The sequence below is a fragment of the Anser anser genome (genome assembly GCF_964211835.1).
Source record: "Anser anser genome assembly, chromosome: 1".
Classification (NCBI taxonomy): domain Eukaryota; kingdom Metazoa; phylum Chordata; class Aves; order Anseriformes; family Anatidae; genus Anser; species Anser anser.
The window spans coordinates 48,789,251-48,810,325 of record NC_139720.1 but is presented as its reverse complement, the minus strand read 5'-3'; the positions used below and the strand labels follow the sequence as shown (position 1 = coordinate 48,810,325).

Sequence of the window (21,075 nt, the reverse complement as noted above, 5' to 3'; positions counted from 1 at the left end):
ACCATACTAAGTATGCCTTTCCCAGCCTCCAGTAGGTTATTTTCCATCACGATTCAGATGAAATCAGGATAGTCCAGCACCTACACATCAGCACAAATCCCATATGCTTTTCAGGTTTTGATACACTTATAACCCTTTTTGTAAGTTTTTGCGTAACAACAAAGTTAAATTTGAGGTTTAGATTAGTAAAAAGCAGGCTGCTTACATAGCCAAGCACAGGACTGAGAAAAAAAAATAGCAGGAGAAAAGGAATCAAGGGAAGTAACATCGGTTACTTTGGTTTTCCTCCTCACAGTCCCCATTTCAGGAAAACCTGAGCTCCTGTCCTGCCTTTCCTCAGAAGTCACAAGGCAAAAACAGACAGGTATTCCCCTTCCAGGCTCCTGCTTACAAAACATCTTGTACGTGTTACTCCTTCAAAACATCTGTTTGCACTCCTAACATGAGAAAAAATGTTGAGACTTTGTGTGTTTGATAACAGGCTGTGACCTCCGCCTTGGAATTTGGAATTTGGTCAGACACAGCTTCTTACACTTCCAAAACCTAGTCGCTTTGGAAGCTTCAATGAATTAGAGTCTAATTATTGTAAAATGAAATGATTCCTCCTCTGTTTCTGTTCAAGAGATGTTCACTGAAATTATTAAAGAAGGTTCATTAGCTTTTCCTCATTTCTTTTTACTTTTTAATTACCCTAATGGATGAAATCCTAGCGAGTGAGTCAGAGTTTTTCAGCACAGGGCGGTGAGCTCATGAACACACTGAACGGCTCAGCCAGGCTGCAGCCCCGTCTTAACACCACCTTCTGGAGAGCCTCTGGCACGTGAGCATGAAATAAGCCACAAGCCAGGGGATGGGCAACCTGCACCCGTGTTTCTTCTGAGGGACTCACAGCCCTTCCACCACCTTGCAACGTTCATCTCCTCTACATCCAGGCAGGTCTCCCCACCACGACAGACAGACACAAGGTGGGACGGCACGTATGTGGATGCTAGGACAGATTTACAACCTCTGGATGTACAGCACTCTGTGCTGTGAGCATGGGACGGAGCCAGGCTGCAGCAGCCATGCAGCAGGACACACGCAGCCTCCGGTGAGGTGACTCATTTCACACATACCTGGAGGTGCGGCAGGTAGATTTTGAGAACATGACATATACGCGGCCACTTATCTAGCAGGGGAAGGGCCACACCTGCCCTTATCACGCTGCTATCAGAAACTAGGAGACTGCCCTGGCTGAAAGCACAGGCACTGCTGCCTCCGAGCAATGCCAGTTATGGCAAACCCACTGCTGCTCCTACAGTCACATCATTTTCCTCTTTCCCTGTTTTGCAGATATTCTCTGTTATTGGGTATAGTGTTCTGTATCTCCAAGATAACGAGCTAGTCCATTTTATTACACATTAATGAGGTTCAGTACAAGGTTTCCTATTATTTTCCACCACTTGTCTGATAGCGAACATTCTTTGCATAGTCAGGCAGAATGCCTCCAAGACATCCCAAGTCTCTGTTCATTCCTACAAACTGCTTATAAAATGACGATGGAGTAAAACTGCCAATGCAGAGGCAAATATAAAAATAATAGCTAAAGAAAGAAATATCATTGTCCTCCAGTGAGTATTGTTTATTTTTTTATTTGCTTATCTAAAGTGTGATCTTTATTCATGATCTTTCTAAGGGAGGGGTCTTCCTTAAACCATGCAAAACAGCAAGAAGAGCGAAGATCACATATCAGGGACAGGAAGGGCTGTGAAGCAGCAACCAGCCCCGTTAAGGATACAGGTGTTTGTCCTCTACAAATGTAATGTGGCATCTGGCATAAAAACACCTTGACAGGGTAAATTCACACCCAAAAGTTCAGTGGCTGGAAAACTGCAGAGGAAGTACCTTCTAGGCAAATGATCACCTTCCTTCCCATGCAGAATGCAGGGACTTCAAGGCAAGATAGCACAGCTAATTCTGTATTTGCTACTGCTTTACTGAAGTGGCTCTGGCTCTAAACTTTCTCATTGTTATGATGAAAAGCTGTACCTGGGGAATATGTTTTAAGCTATATGCTTCACGCATCCCAGAGTTGTATCGAAACAGTGACACCAGCCTGAAATGCAGTACCTGCAGGCAGGCGAAGTGAAAGCGAAGGCCTGTTTCTTTCTTTCAGGACAGCTGAAATCCAGCTCAGGGCTTAGCCCTAACCACTTACCCTCCCTATGCAAACCACTAATTTTCAACAAGAGCACTGTAGATCCCAGGAGGTTTGTGGACCATACCTGAAGAATCTGAGAAAGGCAATGGTAAAGGCAAGATATTGCTAACAGAAATACCAAACAGGAGGCTACACCTCCAGGTGAGAAAAAAGGAAGATTACCCATGAATCAGAAAAAAATGACTCCTGAGTTCTCCCCTTGTTCACTCTCCTGAGGTTTTTATACTCTACACTCCCTCCTCCTCTCTCAGAACTTCGTATCCCTGCTGCTCGGTCCGACATCTGCTCCACTACACGTCTCTTCTGCTTCATAAAAATAAACCCCTTCTCCATACAGATCCCTCCACTCTCCCTTAAAATATGTAACTTTCAACAAGTTACTGAAAATCTCTGCATCCTCCTTACCTGAGCAGACACCGTACTGGCCAGTGAGCTATTTATCACATCTTTGGTGTGTGTTGCACATTTAGATTTAAAAATACAGCATGACATTTATCTACACAACTATAATTCCTTAATGACTTTCACTGAGGCCTCTCCTCTCCTCTCCTCTCCTCTCCTCTCCTCTCCTCTCCTCTCCTCTCCTCTCCTCTCCTCTCCTCTCCTCTCCTCTCCTCTCCTCTCCTCTCCTCTCCTCTCCTCTCCTCTCCTCTCCTCTCCTCTCCTCTCCTCTCCTCTCCTCTCCTCTCCTCTCCTCTCCTCTCCTCTCCTCTCCTCTCCTCTCTCTTCTCTTCTCTGTATTGAAGCAACTCTATAAAATGGCATGCTACCTGATTACTCTGCTTGTCAGCTTCCAGAGTGTTCAGGAAGCTAACTTAATTGACGTTAGCAAAATTTTTCTTTTGGTAGAATGGCAGAGATGAATCAGCTGGAGTGGAGAAAACTTAATTCTAGTCTTCTGCGTACAATCACAGGCCAACTGCCATAATTCCAACCTCAGACTTACAGTTCCTGTAAGAAGGAACTCCTTCCACCAGAAGAGGCTGTGAGATGTGGCTGATCCTCCCACTGCATCAAGTCATGGGACAAAGCCCACAGCCAGCATCTTGCCACAAGCAAGACTATGTTGTCCACTGGAGTGAGGTCTGGCAATGTGCTGAGGAAAAACATGATTTCTTCAGATGTTCTGCAGAACTACCATTCCTCTCCACCGCTCAGGCACCAAGCCAGCCACATGTGGCACATGAGGTCAGTCACACATATCATAACAGCATACAGGCAACCCAGGCCCCCAGAACAATCTGGGCACAAATATGTAGGCTAACGCTCCTCTTCCAGCAGCACTTCTCCAGCCTTATAAATCCCATTTTGGAACGATCCTATAGGAACATTGCTTACTTTTTTATAGCCCACGTTGAATGCGCTGGATTAGAAGCAGATAAAGTAGTCATTGTGTAAATTGAACACAATTGACAAGAGGGTAACAACTATAAATATAGAAAACTGTGAAGTCAGGTGCAGTCATTTTTTCTGAATATATTTAGACATAAAATGCACTTGCAAAATAAAAGCAGAGGGTTATGTCATTATTTTTTGTTCCAGTCCTGCAACAGCAGTGGCATCACTGAACAAATACTAGGTCGTGGCCTGGTTATCACAAAACTGAAGCCAAATTATTAAATCAGTTTTTCTAATGGCTTAGCAATCTTTGCCAACCTCCAAAACCACCTGAGTTTGTGACATGATGCTGTGTATAGGATTATCAGTGTATGCTAAGTCAAGGTCTTAAAATACATGCTTACGTAAGGCTTTTGGTAGGGCCCTTGCCTTACTCTGTTTACATCAATTTTCTCTGGGACCAAATCCAGATTATGTACTGATGCAGGCCACCCTTTCTGGACACACTTTTTTTTCACTATATTGTTCATTGTAGAAGTTGGCAAGTGATTAAAAGTGTACTTGAAGAAAAGAGAAGGTATCGCAACAAAAGCAAATGAATGTGGCTTTTTGCCATGGGGTTCGTCTGCAGTGCCAGCCAAGCCATTTAAATTATACTTTTCATTGTTTTTTACCAATTGCATATTCCTCTCTTTCCAGCTGTGGCTTGAGATTGTGGGTTCTAAATTGTAGGAGAGCTGAAGTGGCGTCTTTCAGTCGATTTATGTGGATGCTTTTCTTTGAGTATCTGCAGTAATAAACACAGAGTACTCTGAAATATCAGCTCCTGAGCATCTCAGTCCTAATTTATTCTGGATAACAAAAAAGAAGGTACTAAAGTCCCATTCCGTCACAGGAGTATTACGGAATAAATTTAATAGGGATAAACAAGAGGAAAAAAAAAGTGAATTAGCAAATTAATCACTTGCATATAATTTCCTAGGCTATTCTCAAACTACAACCTGAAAAGAAGAGGAATTCCACACTACACCAACTCCCACGTGCCTCTCCTGAGTGCCTACCACACATCCAGGATTTCTGACCCAAAGCACAGGTCTCTGTGCCCGATTCATATAAGCTGCCTTCCTGCTAGCAGAAGAAATTGCAAGGCATTTACTTTGTAAGGGGGTTCTGTCAAAATTCAGTGATGTATATGGTAATTTAGGGAGAGTGGGTTTCACTGAGGAAGCAGAATGTGTTCTGACAGGTAAAATTCTCAGCGCTCTTGTATTTAATTCACAGTGCCCAGCCCTCACTGTCTGTCCCTATCCATGCATAAATATTTTTGTAACAGCAGCTCTCTGTTGGAGGTCCATGCTTTCGCCTACCCACCTGTGTCCTCCTCTTTCTCCAGCAAGCCTCTTTTATTAGCCCCACTGTCATGGCTATGCCAGTCTCAGCTCTATCCCTCTGCCTTCCCTCCAGGGTCACTGCTTCAATATCAATCTCCCAACAGCCTCCAGGCCCTCTCAGTCCTGACGTATCCTCCCAGTTTCTTGCCCCAAAATGTACCAATTAATTACCTTGTTCCTGCCTGGTCTTCTATGACCCTTCCCAACCTGCCTCTCTTTTAGATTTTTTTCTTGCCAGTAGCTCCCAGGCCTTCTCCACCCTTGACCCTTACATGTTATACATCTCTACCTCCCCATGCCTAATTGATCTCCTTTTTGCCAGCCCAAGTCCTGGGTCAGCTGTTCTTCCATCCAGCCCTGGTTTACCTTCCTCACCTCCTCCCTCTTCTTACACCATCTCCATGCCTCCCTCCTGTTCCTCACCCCGCTGTCCCCCATTCCTTTCCCCACTCCCCCCAGCTCCCAGGCCAAACTAGAACACTGCAGGGACAAGCTGTCAAGAATATTTTTAAAGGAACAAAACAACATATTTTTTTCCTTAATCTTCTTTTCAGAAATGGCTTGATCACCTGGCTGCTATTTGTCAGAATTTTCCACCTCAGTCAGACATCAGCTATGGAAAAGTGCAGCCAAAATGGCCAAAGCTTCTCAAAATTATGAGCAGCTGGATACAAGGACTCATACTGGTACACGCTGTGCAGCCTTAACAACACACACTGCTATCCACCACTCCTGGAATCTTAATTATATACAGGTGTAGTGCTTTCGTTTAGAGTATTGGCTTGAGTAAATATCCATTAGCTCCATTAATTTCAACTTTGCTTCGGTGAAAAGTATTGGCCCTGGTTAAATAAAGAGGGTGGTCAGCTTTAAGCACACAGAGTTTGCTAAAAATGTTTGCTAAAAATTCCACCCTTATGCACCTACCTAAGAGCCACCTCCAAACAAGCAGCAGAGCATAGGTATCAAGTTGTAGATCATGAATGTAGCATTGACAATTAGATAACAACAGGGTTAACTCTTTTGCCAGTGTTGTACTGTCACTCGGCTATCAAATCCTTGTGAAAAAATCATGCTAAAAAGAACACATTTAAAGACAGGCATTTGACTCTAGTATGCCTAAAAATTACATGGTCTGACGTTTCCGGTATGATATTTGCTTGTTTCTTTGGTTTTGTGTTTTATCTGTATGTAATTTCCTTGTATCTTACTAGGAACTTTCAGTTAATTGCTGGTAGCTATAGGAAACCTGAGCCATGTGGGAAAAGATATGCATACAGACAGGTATGTGAAATTCTAAGTATTTACTGTCTTTCATTAAACAAAGACTATAAATGAAGTGCAAAGATCTTTACAGACTGCACAGCAATAATGTTTTAAGCATTTCCTTCCAAAAACTTTGTCAAAAAGTAAACAAGCACATAAACTCTCACACAGTATGATTAAAAAAAAAAATTAATTCTGCTTGTATTCTATTTTCTCTTGGAAAAGTACATTATAGAGAATTTAAGAGTTTTCTTAAATCTCTGTGTAGTTTTGGTAAGTAAAAACTACTTTCTCTTCAGATTTCAACAGACATAATATAAACAGTGCAAGTAAAATGCCAAGGACAGTGAACTCGTTTTATAAATAAAAGTGTGAGCATGTACAATATATAAAATATATGAGTTCATATTTGGTCAGCTAATGTTCTTACACCTGTTCATTCAGGCTTTGGACCAAAGCTAGTGAATGATATTTGAACAGAGCTGGGTAAAAATAGATCTGTTCTTGTAACATTATCAAAAGGATCTGACCTAACAGGTGACGACATCTTATGGGATAAATTGTCTAAATTGGATGTTTCCTCATGTTTTAGGATTGGTTAATATTACTCAGCATGCATAAAATAGCTGACCTCTACTACAGGACACGTATTTATGGATCCTCACCTACATCTTCAGTCCTACATCATGTTTATATTATACTCCCATATTCCTGGTTTATATTATACTCCAAAACTTTCACCCTAGCTGTTTTATTTGCAACTTAAAAAGTAGATTCAACATAAGTTAAGTTACAGTAGTACTGCAGATCTTTGGTAGACAGCAGTCTCTTAGCTGTCTTCTGTTTTCTGAATGTCTAATATGTCCAATGCATGTAGCTATACAGATAGCTAAGGAGAGTACTCTTTCCTTTATAGCTCTTTTTCCTCCCTAGATAAAAGGAAGATTTGATTTTATTTTTTTTTAATGGTAAATAATTAAGACAATATTGAATGCTTTTTAGCTCTACAAGCCTGCTCTGTTACCATGGTTGCTTCCCGTTTAGCTTTACCTGCATGACTTTGGACCATGCCTCCTCTCCATAAATATACATGGCCCTGACCACTGACCAGAGCCCTTGTTGAAATGGTTGTTCATTGCAACTGTAAAGATTAAACCTATTCTCCACAGTCAGGGACACCAAGGAAGATAGTTTTAGAAACAATTTAAAATCATGCCACTGCGGATAAAAGCTGTACACATTTATATCAAGAGGGGAGGCAGGTGAGATGCTTGCAACTGTATGCTTATTGCCAGTTAGTGAAAACACCAGCTGCCCTGCTGAGCCACCCTTAATCCATGTTTGATCAGCTTTCGTAGGCAGTGGTAAAGTTTAGAGACACATGCATTAATAAGGCAAGTGCAGCAGTGTGCCTAATTTGCTCAAAAAACACCACATTCCCTGTTGACTCAAGTTTATGTTTAGTTGCACTGCATGCAAGACTTACCAACCTTGGCTTGAACCTTGGGTTTTGTCTATACACAGAAAACAGCATCAGCATCGTCTGAACAGCTTGTCAAGCCAGAAAAAAATCTGGTGGGGCACAGATGACTCAAGAATGACTTACTCATATTTGAACAATTCTAGTTGCTAATCAGCATAAGCTAAAGCAAAGCTAGGGCTTTGCTTCTGGGCCATTCGTTGAGCCACAGCATACTGCAGAAGGAGGGCTCATAATTAAAAGATCGGTATTTGGGAAACCTCTCAGTTTTACGACACACTTTCTACATCATCATTTTTTAAGTGTGCCAGTGTTTTCCATCTGTTTCTGCAGGAAAGTTGGGCTTCTGCTCTATTTGTAAATTTTGGCTGTTTATAAGTAGGGCAGTGAAACAAAGCATTGTTACAAAGCTTAATATTAACATGTCTCCTGCTCTTTTTCCTGCAGCTGTGACCAAAATAAAACTGTTAATGATTGTACAAGTACCTTAGAAACTCCCATAGAGAAATGTGTCCTCCCTACTGTATCCTCTACCACAACACCCCTAATATGTTAAGTAGCTAGCATAGTAGCCTACGTATCAGGTACTGTGAGATTGCTAGCACAGTACAGACTTTCCAGTAGCCAAGAAGTAGAAAAATATTGTAGGCTCTGCAGAGCAAGTGTTCAGGAAGGAACTCCCAGAAAAGAAAAAGAAAAAAAAAAAAAGTTGAACAAGGTAGAAGAAAAAAAAAAAACTTTAGGCTTGACAGTCATGTAATTAAAACATGACAAACCTTCTAGCATGGGAGGGTATCATTCCTGTCATTTTCTTATTCAAACTGTGGTTGTCAAAATAAATTTGTCTCTTTTTCCTGGGGGGGGGGGGGGGGGGAGAACTGCCCCCAGAAGGGCCAAGGGCAGAACAATGTGGGGTGCTGACAATAACCTTTTGCAATGCAAGTATCACCACAGGCTTCCTGAGCCAGGGAAGGAGGGTGCTTAAACATCCCCAGTTGTCTCCACTGTGGAGCTAAACCAAGTGCCATGTACTGTCCTTCCTTTGTGATAAGCAGGGGTGAAACTCATTTTCCTTCTTTAAGACTCCCTGCCAGAGAGATCCCAAAGGCTTGTTTCATATATATGAAACATAAATATATACAAATAATGCATCATTTAGAAAGAGTTAGGATAATGAAGACTCCTATTATGTGTGATAAAGGGACAGGAAGGAAGAAAGCTTTTGCACTGCTTGCATATTTGCTATGCTGACAATATCAGTCATGTTTTAGCTGTTCATCTCCCAGTGAGAAGGCATCTATACAGTAGCATATTCATCTTGCAGACACTTCACAAAATTTTGTAATGGTGGGTAAATACTAAATATAGCAACCACTTTAGAAATATGATAACAAGGGAATGAAGAAGTTAAGGAACTCAGTTCGGTTTATTCTGTAAGTCATTGGCAGGAAAGAACAGAACAACAAAGCTTTTCCAAATTCTCTTCCAGCCGAAGGTTAAACTAGCAAGCTGCAGGCACCTGCCATGGTCTGCATAGGCTCCTTGTGGAAGTTAAATGACTTGCATATGGCCACTGAGCAGCCTTGTATCATGGCAGACTGATCCTTTCCACATATTAACAGCTGCAACCTTTTACATTAAGAGTTTTTCATAAATTTAATTTGAACTTTCACTACCATTTCTATCAGCAGAGCATTTAGGGGAAGACTGCCTTGCTCTTCAGGAACTCAGGTGATCTTTCATTTTTAGTTTATAGCCTTAGATGTGATACTATATTACAGGCAATCTGAATGTGTGCATTACTTACTGTACACAAAAGAGCTAGTCGTGCGACTGGATGGGCATGATGCCAGCCAAACTCATCTGTCAGGCTGTCAACACTTTACTCTTTTTCTGTGGTGACCTATGTGGAAAATTTTCCTACAAACAGCTGTTCAGATTGTAGGCAGACAACAGGTTGTCTTGAATCCACTTTCAACTGTGCATAAAGGTTTGTGAATTTCTAGATTCATCTACAAGATAAACAAGATCAGGATGTTCTTTTGATTTACATTTATGATTTGTTTTACATTTTCTATTTGCAGAAATTCTTCTGGACCTCCTAGCTCTGTTGCCAAAAAAAAAAAAAAAAAAAAAGGGTTGTGGTTCACTGACCTTTTCCATCTCATAAAAAAAAATAAAAAAATAAAAAAAAAGAGAGAGAGATGTGATTCCTGCAGACATAACCGAATAACTGAGTTCTCTTCCCTCCTTGTTCTTTTGTTATTTTTTTCTCAAGGGTTCATCAGCAGATGTGAAAAGATCGCCCAGAATCATGTGACAAAATCTCAGCAATGTGTACTGTCAATGTGATGAAGATTTGTATTTCACAAAACTGAAGTCCTGTATTATTAAATGAAGCAGTGTCTTTTCCAACAGCACTGAAAATAAACATTCTAAAAGTGCCAGAGTGACTGAGGACCCTTAAACCTTTAGACTGCCACAGAGACTTAGGTCTTCAGCAACAGGACACATTATTTAAACATTCCCTATGTCCTTTGCATGTTTCCTTCTCGGCAAATCGAGGCTTTAAGAGGTGCCAAAAGAAATAACTGATTGATCCAACATTTAAAAAAAAAATTAAAAAATTTAAAAAAATAAACTACATTCAGAAATTCATCCTGCTTACTCTTTCTTGCCATTTCATGTGATTCCCATGACTGCACTTGATAACAGTACTTGAAATGCACAGAACATTCCTTCACAAAACGTGGGGGCTGGTTTTGTTTGTTTATCCTTTCCTTTACACAATTCCAGAACGTTAACTTTGACGTTCCATATTTTTGCTGAAATTCTTCTTTGTGGTCGCAGAATTATGGACTGCAAGCTTAGTCAGAACTGTAATTGAGTCTGAAGTTAATCAAATACAAATGTTTATAAACCAGAGTTTTAAATGCTACGAATAAAAACATTTTCCACCCTTCTTCAGAGCTCATTCTGTTCTTTGCAAACACCACATTGCTGATTCTTCAGCTATTGAAAGCTTTTATGAGTCTTCTTGATGTAGAGTTGTAGGCCAGTGGTAGGGGTCAGAAGTTTCAGTTTTGTGTTTTTACAAATATGACCTGAAGAAAGTCACAGTCATATTTCCATTCTACCAAGTGCATGATGGGGATTATAACATTCTCCAGAGTCCTTTTCTTTCTTTTTCATAATGATTGCACAGAAAATCATTATCAAAAGAACTGATGTCAACAAACACAATGGTGTTAAATCAATTAGAAAAGCTACTGTGTCAGCATGAACTCACGTTCATAACATTAAAAAACAATACAAAACAAAAACAAACAAACAAAACAAAAAAAAATATGAGCTCCATGAAGGGATTGAGAATATTGCAATGAGAAAGATTAAACCACCTACTTGTCTTACATGTGCACCTTGCAGTTCTATACTTGCATACATTGTGTTTATAGAATTGGGCTAGTTGCTAACTTTCTGACTTAGTGGATAATACTAAATAAACTAAAAAAAAAAATCTTTTTTTCCTATTTATGGAAAAAAGTCTTGAGTACATGACAATAATCATGTCTCCTTAGGCAAAAGAATGTGTACATTGTCATTTACAAACATGTAAAACTATATATGACTATAAAATTAAAGCATGCATATTTAAAGGAGCTAGGCATGGAACAAAGCTACTGAGTTATTATTGGGAGGTGTAGCTAAATGAAATGGAGCAATGGAGCAGCTGTCTTCTCCCAGTTACCAATTGCTGTCCTGCACTGCAGTTCATGTCCCCTCAGTTGTACCCATACAACTGTTTTGGCGCTGGATTGCTGTTGTGTAAACTGGATCACTTAACTGATCCAGGCTAAGAATAATTCTGCAACTATTTTTCTTATTTTTCTTAATCCAAAGCCAGCAAAGTAAGGAAGATGTGAACTCTGCTAGGAAGGAAAGGTAGTGCAGAGAGACGAGATCTTTTAATAGAGTAAGTGCTGCTCTCAAGAAAAGCAGATAAGTTTTCAGGACACAAATCTTTCTACAGATCCAAAACAGAAGTAGCAGACTTAGGCCAACTGCCTTTTGGCAACAATCTCGCTGAGATTTTTCCCAGTTAAGTTAACCTATTTGATAATATCACAGCAAAGAGTAATAGGATCAAGCAGATTAGATGGGGAATATAGCCAGAGGAATGTGGATAGGACTGCATGGTGAGAAATGAAAGACAAGTGATGCCTCTGAACAAAGAAGGGAGCACTTACTGTGGAGGAAGTAGAAATGGGTGCATTAGTTTTGCATTTGTTGTTCTACTAGCACAGTTTGGTTCCACTAGTGATACATCAGCTTTGTGGGATGATTGTTTCTGATGATGAGTTTGGGGTGAGGTAGGAGTTATTTGTTGCCTTGCGGTTAGAAGCTTGGGGAGATTATCTTTCAAAGAGTGATCTTGTGATAAGCAATCCAGTATAACTGGAAAGAGATTAATAAAGGCCCAAACACAACAGTAAGAGTTTATCAGCTAAGCCGCAAAACCAATAAAATCTTAGCCTTTAGTAAAACAACATGATTCACTGCCTGCTAAAATTAGTCAATTACCTTGTGTTTGTTGATACAAAGGGGCACTTCTGTGATTCCTGTGTTTCGGCAGACCTGCAGTAGCTTGTGCCTGGTCTCATGTTTCTGACTCCTTACAAGCACCAACCACCTGGGCAGAGGCAGACCCATGCTCTACAAGTGAGTGAGACTAATGGTAAGACCACTGTCACTTGTGCACATCCACTACATAAGGATAGTAACTTCAGTGCAGATTTTCAGGAGAAAAAACTCAAGTTTGGGTGCCTTCAGAGGGGTTCCAGACCACTGCTGGCTCTCTGGTGTGCTCATGTATGGTGCCAGCTTAGCCTGACAAGTTCTTATCAGCTGACCTTTCAAATACACAGAGGATCTCTTGTAACAAGAAAAATATACTGTTCTAGCGTGCTAGGCTTATTCAGGTAAGCTTTCATGGAATGGTGTGGAAATAATTGAGTAGTCTCTGTAAAGAGCATTGCTTGTCTTTGGTTTGCAGTACTAATTGCACAAATGTTTATGCACATTAGACAATATGCTCAGTGTTTTCAATATCTAAGAACCATGTTAAGAATAAACACTAATGACATATTTTGCAAGACACATAATCTGTTTGTTTATGTGACTCAGGATGTCTAAAGAGGAGATTTTGATTATTTTAATACAGTCCTGTGGTGGCTATTGTTGACTTTCCAATAGGCAAATGGACAGTCTGACAGTTAAATACTTGAAGAGGTTCCATATTTAAATATCTCCAAGAGCTGTAATTTTCCAAGTCAATTAGATCTTACATTTGGGTTAAGGTACTTAATAATCTCAGTGATATATTGGTCAAAGAAATATCTTAGCTTGCTAACATGTAGGGAGCAGCTGGAAAAATAAGAATGTATTGTCACCATGAATTTGTATTTTGGTCAATGCAAAATAAAACCCTTGCAAAATGTTAACAAAACATACATTCCAAGTATTTCTGTAGTTAAACTTCTTTCCTGTGAACCCCCCACTCCTCCATCAAAGCAAACAAACAGCAAAAGCAGATATATTACTGTTTCAGAATGTACTTTTTTTAAAAAACACATCCCTAATTAATGTTCACTAATGTTCACTAACATTCTAATTAATGTTAACTTTTCAAAAAGTTTGAATTCTCACAGGTAGACAAATCTACAATCATGCTGTCTCATCTTTCCACCTCCCTAACATCATGATACCACCCCATATGCCAACATTCCATACACCATATCATCGCAGCCTACCTTAGCGCCCAGACAAATGAAAGCAGCTGTCTAATTTTTCACTCAAACATGTCATAAATCACACCAATTTCATCATCAACCTATATATCAGCATATTAAACAAACATCTTCTCCAGTATAGAGGCACATCTCAGGACAGTAAGATATCTCTCCTCTTCATCAGCCATCTTGAAGTGACTCTAGTTATACCCATACCTATTTCAGTCCTAAGATACAAAGGTGGCATTGCCACCCAGTCTGTAAACAAGGACTAACTCGTTGAATTCTGTGACAAACTCAGCATCTACCCTCCTCCCATCAGACCTTTTCTAGAAAGCTGCTCAACCAACATCAACTTTCTAGACAACAAGAGGAACATCACTTCTGCAACTTACAAAATGGCGCACAGAAAAAAACTCCAAATAATATACCTACCTCCCCAAACTGGCAGCCTTCCCAAATAATGTGACCTGATCTGTGAATTGGTTATATGTTGAGTAAGTACAGTACAAGGGGCAAAACATGCACTGAATGGAAGGAGAAGGAGCCTCACAGCATGGCTGAATGCTTCCCGTAATGTGCTTCATATAGAGAGTGATTGGTTTATAACATAAACCAGTAACATCTGAGAGAGAAAGGGAGAAAGTTTCACTGCTAGTGGTTACAGATTTCTGCAAAGGGAAATAATATCTGACAGAGTAGGGAAACAATACCATGTGTGTATTATTTGTTTGTATCTATCCCAAAAGTAGTACTGGTAAAGAAAATATATACTGCTACGAAATGTTATGTATTGTGGTTTTATTAAAAACTGGTAATAAATTAGAGATTACTCAGTGAAATTTTTAGCTAAATTTTACTAACCAAGCTTTACATAGCTTCCTCAGTTAAATAAAAATGTAACACAAGCATTGCAGTCAAGGGAATTGTAGCATGAGATGGTGCAGGAGTACATACAAATTTGAAATTTTTTGTCTTCTTTGGGAAAAGGGAGTTTACGGAAAAACTCTACTTTGCTGTCAAGGGGTTTAGATTACTTTGCAGCATAATATCTACAACGTTGAGAGGGTTTGGTGAAGTGGTTGCTATCCTTTGCAAATGTGTAGCCCATGTACTCAAACTACAGGCAAGCAATGTCAGTTTTACTTAAGACCTGCTTTTTTCCTCACTAAAGCTAAAACAGCATACCATGGTTTCATAGAGAAGCCCCTGCATTTTTACTTGCTATGTGAGAATGACTTAATCTGGGCTGCTTCTTTAGCCATGAAACAGGATTGTATTTAAATAATTATACAAAAGTACAAGATTGGGGTACTTGTAGGCAGCAAATGGGCAGGCTGCAGCCATCCATGCTCAGCACAATAAAGTTTCATATCTTCTCAAAAAGTATTGTTTTTTTCCTCTCACACTACAGGAAATTCAGTAATTAGCATGCTGTTGGTACCAGCTGTTGTGTTAACTGGGAGTTTTAAAATTAGACTAGATGTTGGAAAAAATACTGAGGTAAAGAAGATACCTTGAAATTGCAAGATGTGGACTCTGTGATCTATCAAAATGTTAATGATTGAAGGGACCTATAATTAACAATGATAGCACTGCAAAGGATTTGAATATTCTGTTGCTGCAAGACATGTCACAGACACCAAGTATTAATCATGACTTTTTAAATTTTTCTGTCCTCAGTGACCCATTCAAGTGTCACTGAGGAGTACATCTCCGAGGGTGTCCTCACCCTCATCATGGCTCAGTCTCTTACAGAACTCCCTGGCATGATTTCCTTCCTACAGCAAAGTTCAATTTGTTTTTCAATGCTGCCTCTTCTCAGTTTGCAGTAACTGACAAGCCTTGCCCTGGGTAATTTTTTTCACTGGATATGCTCTCTCCAGGACAGTTTTCATTCGGAATCTTTCCAAGATGTGTCACCATGAGTTTGGCTTGTTTTTGGGTCTTAGGTAACTATTAAAAATTCACCACCACAGTGTTGTTTTTTCTTGTATCTTACTAAAGAAAGTTGTATACCATAACAGAATCCTGTCAATTCAAAAGAAAAGAGAAGCTGATCAACAATAAGCACAGAGCAGCATTGTCTTCTGGGCTATAAAAGGGCAATGAGGAGCAAGACAATCAATTCTTTTAACTAAACATGGAAGAAAGAACTTGAACAATACCTATGACCAGAGCAGTTTCAAACCCACATAGGCAAACCAGTATATGCCCTATAGGGGAAGATGTAAAATGAAAGATCGCCCTTCCCACAAAACCGTAATATTTTAATAAACTACTTTGGCTTTAAACTGCACCTTGCATTTAAAGGGTGGTTCTGTTCATATTTTCATCCGCAACCAAACCAACAAAAGAGTTTTCTGACGTCCTTTGTCCTTGGCAAAATGTTTTTCTTATTTGTGCTATGTGACTACCAGGTGGGATTGTTATTTAATACAATATGAGTTGAACTGTGAGAACTTAAAATAAGGAATGGGAATGGCTTTTCAACCTGAATTATTTCACTGATCAATTTATAGTAACAAAGACTCTAACAGCACAACTGAAAAAATAGTCAACTGCAGCACAAGGGTAGGAACAAGTGGCTTACCCATTTAGATGAGAGCTGAAGGTGGATAAAGAAGTTACTTTCATAGTTCTCTGTCTGTAGGCTGATGACAAAAGACCTTCAGAGGCACAAACGAGTACACACAGCTGTTCCTTCCTGCTCTGCCCCTCTTTGGTTGTGCCAGTGCAAGTCTTTGTGGGGTTACACTGAGCAACAGATCAAGGAGCTGATCTGCATTACCAATAACGCCTTCACACAAGCCAGGTTTTTGGCACCACTAGGAAGGGTGGGCACTCCCATAACGCTGTGTTGCTGTCAACATCCTTTCTCATCAAATCATGTTCTTGTGGTGAATTTCTGTGTATCAATGTTCTGGTGGTGTTTTTTTGTTGTTGTTTGTTTTTTTCAAAACATGTCTGGTCATATTTCATCATTTGTCTTTAATGTGCATTGCAAATAATCAGAAATTAGCATTATGGGAAACACAGCTAACTGAGGAATGATGTTCTCTATCCATAAAACAAGTTGAATGTCTCCTTCAGACATGTCCAGTCTTTAACTTCTGAATGAAATCACCAGCACAAATACTGATCATAAATGGACTGTGGCAATGGCATAGGCAGTAGTGAGCTTAATTAAACCCTGTCCTTGAAAACCAGATTAAAGCCACGTGTTCACTTTGAACAGCACCAGGCAGACATAAACTAGCTATGGCATTTTAGTCACTAACTTAAACTGGTGTCTGTTAACCTCAGAGTTTAATACTTTCTTTTTACTGACAATGTGCTACATCTGCAGGACTGAAAAAGTCCTAGTTACATCCACACACTCCTAACTCAGTTCAGTGTGCTGGGGGTAGTTTGCTTCCCATAATTAAGCAGACATGACTGTAACAGGAGAGAAATTTAATTTGCTTAAGTGCTATGAATTTAAATCATGCAGCTGGTCCATTGGTGATGGTCCCTAGAGGGCGAAGACAGATCATCAGAGATAGAAGAACAAGATCTACACGCAGAATGCATGTAGTGAAAACCAGCAACGGCTGGCTGTCTGGTCACCTGTCCATGATGTTATCTGGAATCAGTTATTAAAATCAGAAATAAATGATTTTCTAGGCAGTGATAAGATAAAGAATCATTCCATAAGCAAATCTGAATTTTATCTTTCCACTGATAATTGTTTTTAAAGGGAAAAATATCCATTTACTTTGCAATCTCCATTTGTTATTTCATACTCAATTCTATATTTCTTACTAGTCCTACAACTAGTTCCAAATAAGGCACTTTAGGTTTCCCTTAGTTTTCTCAAACCCTTATCTCCTGGTTTGTACACTAATACAGGAGAACAAGGGCTGCCTTTCTATCTCATGCTGAAACCTCAGTTTCATTATACAGGGCATTTTGGTAATGGAATTTTTCTCTTTCCCTTCTTCCAGTCACTTGTTTTGATCAGCACTGGAGCTCTCTCCCACCCCACATGTAGTGACACAGTTATTTGCACAGGGTTTCCAGAGGTACACTAAGCTAAACTAACAGCTCCTTGAACCTATAAGCAGGAGATCATACCTCTGTTGTTTATCTCCTACTAGCTCTGGTACTCACTGGATCTCCTGCTAGCTCTGGTACTCACCAGACCCGCCTTTGAGCTACTTTAACAGGCTAAAATGGGGGGGGGGGGAATAGGATTAATAGTTTTCTGCTGTTCTATGTAGTGAGCAAAATGAGCTCTCAGAATGGTCTGACAAATACTGAAGCCATTGCCCAGAATGGGAGTAGAGCCACTGCAAAGCACAGGTCAGAGCAGCGAAGAACTACAAACTCCCCCTCTTTCCCCATAAATAAATTGGTACCTTCTCCTGCCTCCTTTTTGTTTGCATTATTTTTAACCTTACCTGGTTCCCTGATCCAGTTCACAGTCCCCAAACAGTTGTGTCAACAACTGAGTGAGCGACCTCCTGACTGTAGAATTTCTTCAGTTAGTTTCTCTCTAAAGGCCACATGTTGCCTGACAGTATTTTGCTTCTGGCAAGTCTATCAGGTTCATTTAAATAAGACTATGTGTGGAGGTGTTACCAGACATGAGAAAGATGGGAATCTGGTGCATTCATCTAATAGAAAGGTTCTATTAATCTACTGAACTCTGCTCTACCAGAAAAGAAAAAATATCAATACAAATAATAGGCAGCTGGGACTGTGTGGTATATTCCAAAATCAACACTGTTCTCAAGTTTGTCTTCTTACTTACAAGGTTTAGTCCCTACATAAAGATGAGACAAGCTTGTGTTCCTTATTATTGCTAATAAAGTTTCACAACAACTCTCTACAGATATAGTATAAAAGTTTTGCACTAAAGTTGCTATGATAATTCAGAGTTTATCTCACGAATCATTCCAGAAAAACACAAATCTGAACAGGAAGAAAGGACCCAATTTATCAACGAATTGGCTCCTATACTTGTTTGAGAGACCTTTAGCTTCATGGATGCATTTCAGAAAAGCACTTTCAGCTATCATCTAGGCTGGAAAAGACCTTCAGGATCACCAAGTCCAACCATCAACCAGACCTACCAAGTTCCATCACCAAACTGTATCCCTTAGTGGTATGTCCACATGTCTCTTCAATACCTCCAGGGACGAGAACTCCACCACTTCCCTGAGCAGCCCATTCCAATGTTTGATCACCCTCTCTGTGAAAAAATTATTCCTAATGCCCAATCTAAACCTCCCCATTCACAACTGGAAGACATTTCCTCGCATACTATCATTTGTCAACTGCGGAAAGACACTGACACAATACAGCATGAGAAAGTTATATTGTGATAGCTTGTATTTCATAAGTAGCAAGATAAGTTTAATTCCTTCATTTGGTTGAGCATCACAAAGGCTGCAGAAAAGGCTGTGGAAAGGCTGCAGAAAAATAATAGAGGTGCATTTACCCTGACTAGGATCTTCTGTGAGTAATTAGAGTTCAAAAGGGGAAGCTTCTGCCAACGTATAGATGAGTTTGGGTGGCCACTCAAATGACATTTAGAAGAACGCCTCAAAGACAAGCCACCAGTACCCCAATTATATAATCTGTGGAACCTCTCTCTCCAGCAGACTTCACAACTCTGCGGGCTGGCTGGACACAGAAGATCGTAACTTGACACTGGCTTGTAGTCAACTATTAGCGTCCTGCCTTTGTCAGGTATTCGTCTGTTTCCATATGCAACTAAGAGTTTATATGATTCATTTTACCCCACCCTTAAACCTTGCCCAATGTTAGGAGAAACTTCAGGTTAGTTTAGGGAACACAGGGCACTTGCATTTCACAGGGAGTGAAACCAATCACTTTGGTGATTCCACTTATCAAGTGATTGGCACTTCCAGAACTGCCCATCTTCCCCTGGAGATGCAACATGCAGACAACACAGCAACTACAATTTTCTTCCTTTATAAGCAGCAGGACAGAAGGCGAAAGACCTAATGGTAGGCCTCCCCATAAACCTCATTACAGTGGGTTGTTTCATCTCTAATCTGTGGAAGCAAAGCTAAACTATATACAACAGATGTAGCTATCTTCTCTAAAAAAAAAAAAAAAAAAAAATTAAATTTTCAAAAAATACATTTAAAGATAACTGGATTATTTTAATACAAAAAATGTAATTTTACTTCTTTGAGGTACTCCCACTTAAGTATTTATAGAGTGTAAAGATCTGTAGTTTTAGAAAAGGATGAACTAATGATCTGAGCCAGAGACCGGCAAGTAGAGAGTCAAAGCTTCATTTAGGTCCTATTGCTACATTTCTCCCATTAAATTTTCTCTGACCTGCAAAAAATATACCTGTATCCTCAACTAATCTAAGTCAGATGACAAATGTGGCCCTGTACCTACTAAAGTGAGATATTGTATTGAGAGATATTGTACTTTCAAGTGTTCCTTTTTAATGCAAGCTGAGGAGTGGTAATACTGACTGGATTAGCTATATGCAAATTCACAAGCAAGTCTGACTGCTATAAAATTTTCATATAAAAGCTAGTAAAAAGCTTGAGAAATCAACCAAACATTTTGGGAAGTAACACTGCAAACTGACACTGAGCAAGATCTGCAGTCATCACCATCTCTGACAGCCCAGCTCAGAGGGAACAGTGGCAGCTGAGGTGCAGCTGTCACTCGACACTGTGATGAAAATGCAGATTGATTATCAGACCTTATGTGACACTGACACTTTATCCTTTCAGTCTTTATGGATTTTAATGCTCATTTAAGTGGGACTTCTCAAAAGCCGTGAAAATTTCATTCAAACTGTGATATATATGACTATAGTTCCAGCAGTGCTTATCTTTCAGGGTGGCACTGCTGATCCTCCCCATTTGTGTCCTTATTCCATCCCTGCTTCGTCCCTGCAATAAGTCTGATCCAATAAGCCTCATTTCTGTTAAGCACCTCTGTGAACTTTTAAAATCAGATTTGCTAAACATGATCCTCAGCTCTCCCAAGACTTTTCCTCACTAAATTACTGCCATTCACCCATGCGATGTGTTCTTCAGCAAAATTATAATACAGCCAATAATCTCGAGAAAGCAGCAGCAAACCTGTCCTCCAAGCAGCGTAAAATTCTCAGTTGCAGCCAGACAGACAACAAAGAGCATGAGCACAAGGATATAGCCAAAATTCAGACCAATAGCTATGTACTAAGTGTAAGTTGTAGTATCTAGAAGAAAGAAAAGAATCATGCCTTAGGTCAGACATCTATATTCCTAACAGGTCAGGAAGCAAGAAATCATTTTATACTATTCATCCCAGACAAGAAAAGAGAATCCCCTTAGAGCATATTTGCTCTAACAGAACATACTTTCTACCCATTCATTCTACAAACAGCATCCAATGGGATGATGGAGTTGAAGAAGTGTGTCTTTTTCTCCTCTAATACCCCATTTACAATATTCTGGTGCTGGTAAGCATGAAGCACAAAAGGAAGAGCAGAGAGTGGATACCAAAAAAAGTTTATGAGTCTACAGGTTTTCCCTTCTTGTGGTTTAAAAAGAAACACAGAAGAGTGGGCATTTATTTATTTGTTTG

The 21,075-nt window shown here is 39.8% G+C and overlaps 1 long non-coding RNA gene across 1 annotated transcript in view; it reads right to left on the bottom strand.

The window, feature by feature from the left end:
- Window positions 1-21,075, bottom strand: part of LOC310900359 — a 71,084-nt gene that overhangs the window by 11,248 nt on the left and 38,761 nt on the right. The window contains exons 4-5 of the long non-coding RNA XR_014585086.1: window positions 12,257-12,388; window positions 4,213-4,325 (exon numbers count right to left, since the gene is read on the bottom strand). This is a non-coding gene — a long non-coding RNA (uncharacterized lncRNA). The remainder of the gene's footprint in view (window positions 1-4,212; window positions 4,326-12,256; window positions 12,389-21,075) is intronic.